The sequence below is a fragment of the Lepisosteus oculatus genome, chromosome 14 (assembly GCF_040954835.1).
Source record: "Lepisosteus oculatus isolate fLepOcu1 chromosome 14, fLepOcu1.hap2, whole genome shotgun sequence".
Lineage (NCBI taxonomy): Eukaryota > Metazoa > Chordata > Actinopteri > Semionotiformes > Lepisosteidae > Lepisosteus > Lepisosteus oculatus.
In genome coordinates this window covers 33416110-33421161 of record NC_090709.1, presented here as the reverse complement: position 1 = coordinate 33421161, position 5052 = coordinate 33416110, and the positions used below count along the sequence as shown (strand labels likewise).

At 46.4% G+C, this 5052-nt stretch overlaps 1 long non-coding RNA gene across 1 annotated transcript; it reads right to left on the bottom strand.

Moving 5' to 3' along the window:
* Positions 1 to 398: 398 nt before the first annotated feature.
* LOC138242390 (uncharacterized) lies at positions 399 to 1098 on the bottom strand. The gene is made up of 2 exons (XR_011191544.1): positions 1064 to 1098; positions 399 to 618 (listed from the first exon to the last, which is right to left on the bottom strand). It is a non-coding gene; the product is annotated as an uncharacterized lncRNA (long non-coding RNA).
* Between the last annotated feature and the right edge of the window lie 3954 nt (positions 1099 to 5052).

The window sequence follows — 5052 nt, the reverse complement described above, 5'->3', positions numbered from 1 at the left end:
AGTCCAAAGACTTTGAACAAACAAATGGTGAAACAGGGTTTCGTCTGTGGATCCATCTCCACATGGGGGAAGGGGACAGTGAAACAGTAAGGAAAATACAAGAGAAGAAACTGAAAGAATTATAATCACTGCAAAATAGGAAGATGTGGTTGGACATGTTAAACAGTTTGGCGGTTAATTTGTGACATTTTTGGTGACAATCAGCACACGGATTTCTCTTCATTTTCCTTAAGATGTGCAGTATATATTTTCATTGTAGATTGGTTACTTCAAAAGTCCAGTAAAGTGACAGTGGAGAGCTATCCGATACACATCTTAAAGAAGACTCCCTGTAAGTCGATTAAACATTTAATTTTCAAGTCAAATCCTTTACATAAAATAGACACCAACAATAGAAGGGGATGAGAAATGTCTTTTATCAAAATAAACCTGCTATTCACAGACCTCGGCCACAACATCTCCCAGGTACTTCTGCAGGATAAGGTCAAGCTCAGCTGCAGCCTGGCGGAAGCACTTGTCCACCTCAGATAAGTCACACCTGACCATTGTATTTTCGAAGTAGGATTTCAGCGCCTCTTTCACCTCCTCATAGCTGTCCTGCTTCATGATTCCTGTGCCCTGGGAGAACAAGAAAGGTGAATATTCATCATCATCCCTCAACGATTCTCCAAATTGCCTGACTGCAGACACCACCATGAGGAGGAGCTGGAGTGACATAACATCATCAGTAGGCAGTGAGTAAAGAGAGGGGGAGTCATCCCACTGTTATCCTTATCCATGATCAAGAGTCTCACCCCCTGCTTTACGCTGTCCCTAGTGGTGATCTGTAGACAGTGTGTCTTCCACCTCACCCACCTCCTGAGGCAATAATCTTGAATAAACAGAGGGCTGGAGACCCAGTCCAGCTCCTGTCTCTCTCCCCTTGGGGACGGGAGATTTTCTCGGAACCATGTTGAGGTGAAATGGGAGTGGGATGACGCAGGTGTCTTGGAGAGGTGAGTCGCCCCAGCCCCTGCATACCTCAGTGTGATTCAAGCAAGGGGGAGGGGTTTAAGGGATTTACCAATCCCGCGTATGCACCCTCTGATTCAAAGTCAGACAGGACTTCATTGTACAGCGCCAGGAAGTCCAGCTGGATAGATGATATCATGTTCTGAGCCCAGGTCCGCACCAGGCTCTCCTCCTCCTGGAGCAGCCCCTCCAGCTCGACCTGCAGGCCCTCCCTGAGCCGCCACAGGGCCGCTGGGGTCAGGCCCGGGTGAGCGGGTGTACCAGGGGGTGGGTGAGGGGGTGTGTGAGGGGGCGAGCAATGGGGTATGTGGGCTGCCAAGGAGGAGGTCCATGCCCTGTCCTTCTGCAGATCCCTCTCCGGGCCCTTAGGGCAGTTTCACAGCTGGGTCTCGGTCTCCTGCCTGGTGATTGGCTGGCTGGCCTGAGGGGACAGGGGCACAGAGAGGGCATGAGGAGGACAGAGAGAAAACTGAGAGGGTCTTCTCCAGGAGGACCAAGCCCTGCCCCTGGTCTCCCAGCAATCACAGTCACCATCATTGCAGCTGAAACCAAACTTTTGACAGACGTCACAGACATATCAGGCTCACAGACTTGCAGCTCTCGGCTGCCTGGGGTGAGACGCAGGGGGAGTCTGCTCCCTCTTCCTCTGACAGTCCTATCAGATGACAGCGGCAGACCTGATCCAACCCCACCTTCCCTTTCACACACAGGCATGACTGTGTCACCATCATCAACACCTCCACCATTATAATCTCCACTATCTTCGTCACCATCATCTTCATCACATTTCTAATAAATGATCTCCACCATCTTCATCACCATATCCTTCTTCATCATGACAATCATCATGTCCACAATCATCATCATCAACACCTTTCTTTACATAGAGGAGGGTGGGGGTGTGGAACAAGCTGTCTAGCCATGTTGTTGAAGCCAATACTCATGTTCCTGTGGGATCTGCCCCAGGTATCGGTGTGACACCCTTCTCTCTGCTCGGCCATTCCTCTCTCGACTTGAGCGAGTTTCTCCAGGCGGTGCTGGGGAGGAGAAAACAGAGTTACCAGCCAGTCACACAAACACACATCATCATCAAGGGCCAAGATGACCCCACATGACAGTGGCCTGTCGTCCTCGATCCAGAAGCAGTGTCCAGCCCTCAGCTATCCAGCTTCATGATCCCCAACATCCCTGTCGAGACCTGTTGAGGGGCCAGTTCTGCTAGACCAGGGGTCTCAAGCCCAATCACAATACTTGGAGAGCCAGGTGCATCTCCAGGTTTTCTTTCCAAACGGGGCTAGCCAATTAAACAATTAATCTAATTATTTTCATAAGAAGATGTGGAAATAATGTGTTTAATAATATATTTTGATGTCTCTCACTGTTGAAGACTCAAAATATTCAAGGCACAGTTGGATATTTAAGGTCTGGATAAAGGTAGAGTATTGGAATATTTTTTGTTTAATTAAAAAATTAGATCAACTTTGTAACCAAGACCTCTGGGCAGGAAACCAGATGATGCACCAGACCCTCTAGGAATGGAGTTTGAGACATGCTCACCCTCTCTCACACACAACCTCACACACACTCACCCTCTCACTACTACTACTACTACTACTACTACTACTACTAATAATAATAATAATAATGCAGACTTGCTTTTCTTGGGGTCTTTGGTCTGGCTCCTGTTTTGGCTGAGTCTCCTGTTACCTCCTTCCTGATCTGGGGATGTCAGACACAGTTGTGTTACAGACACGGGCTGGACTAGACTCACAAGCACAAACACCCACAGACACACACTCCCACACACTAACATACACGCAGATGCACACACTGTCAGGTAGAGTCTTTCTCCTCCTCAAGAGAAGACAACAGAGCCCTGCTACTGCAATGAGCTTTAATTTCAGGAGGAGGAAGAAGAGGAAGAATCACAATCTGAAGAAGACCAGCAGTGGACTCACAGCTCTCTGGGTCTGGGGCCTGACTCTCAAACTTGTCTCCAGTCTCTGGTGGGTTTGGACATCTTCTCTGTTCACCTCTGTAGAAATCTGTTGACAGGACAGTTCATTTAGACAAACAAGTTCGACCAGACTTCACTCTCATAGTCAATCAATCAATCAATCAATCTATTTTTTTCTTATATTTTGCCTTTTAATCCAGAACATCAAAGCACTTTACAAAACATACCTGAAAAATAGAGTATAAATGTGTAATACTGTAGTTCCTGGAGTAACTGCTTGGATAATCCAACTACCACTGTTGTTACTTCTGCTGCTACTACTATGACCATGACTACAAATTCTAATACTAATTCTGATATTAATACTACTACTGCTGTCATTACTAGTAATAGTGATAAAAACAGAGCACTCACAGCTCTCTGGACGTTGGTCTGGACTCTAGAAAGTGGTTCCATTCTCAGGCGACTCTGGACCTCAACACCTGTTGATGGATCACTTCTGTCAGACACACGAGTGGAGCCCAAGCCCACAGATATACACCCACACAATAACACACATTATCACACACTGACAGACACCCACCCAAACATATTCACACACAGACATTACACACACACACAGACACTCACACACACTCACAGACACACATTCTTACACTGACAGACACACACACATACACTACACACATTCACAGACACACATTCACAGACACACACACAGACACAACACACACTCACAGACACGACATACATTTATATACACAATCAGACACTCACACACATACTCACACACATTCACAGACACACACATAGACTACAAATACTTATAGACACACACCAACACACACACACAGACAAAAACACACACACTCATAACTACAAATACAGTATAACTAACACTAACACAAATGCCACTAACATTAAAACAGTAACACTATCACTAAGAATTACACTATCATTATCACTGACACAAACTACTAATACACTACTAATGCTAATAATAACAGTAATGCTATCACTAAAACTAACATGACTACTAGTGTAAATACTCTAACAGTAACTCTATAATTATAACTAATATTAACATGAATACTGGTGTAGCGGCGAGGCTTATTAATAAGGCAGAATTAAGTGTTTCTGAGCTTCCCAAATGAGGCCCCATTTCTCTGTTCATCTCTGTGGTGCAGCCACAGAGAAACCATTCATGCAAGATGTTTTCTTTTGATAAGGACAGCTCCCAAAGGGGGATGCACTTAGCTAAGCCTGGCTATCATGATCAATGGTCATCCATTGGCGCCTATCTGTCTAGGGAGTGCCAGTTGGACATCTGGACTGCATTACTAAGTGTCAGGAGTAAGTGACTCATATCTCACCTTGATCAACCAATCAGGGACTGGTAGGGCCGAGTAACCCACGTGGGACTCTGATGCCCATGGAACTTTCAGCCAATCAATGAGCTGAAGTTCCTCCAGGTAAAAACAGGCAACACAGAGAGCCTGAGAGATTCAGATTCAGATTCAACAAGATTCAGATTCAACAAGATTCAGAGAGATTCAGTAAGATTCTGGAGAGGATTCTGTGGACTGTTCTAAAGGGAATTCAAAGGAGAATTCCAGGGCAGGACGGCCCAGGAGCAGAAGGCTCCCAAGGGCAGGACATTCTCGCAGCGCGCCTCCTGACCATCCTGAGACTCAGCCCGGACAACCACGGAACGGCCAGTGTCTCCGAGTGCCAGAACTTTCCTTTGTTCTAAGAGTCTAGAGTGGAGGTTGCCAGAGAGTAACCAGCAGCAGGCCTCGTGAACAGGTCGGAACTGTGGACAGCTGAATTACTATTCAGAACTAGCTCTTCATCAGGAACGAACCGGTCCTCTTCCTGACTTGATGGGACCCACAGTCATCTTTTCTCCTGTGCACAAACTTTGCTAGTTAAAGCCAACAGTGAGCATCAGCAGTGCACCGTCGCAAGCCGCACATCACAGCCTGGCACGGAGCCAGAGAGCGCGGATTGGACAGCAACAGCCTGCAACTGTTTCTTTGTGTTTAATTAAAAAATTAGTATTCAACTTCAATGCATTACAGCTC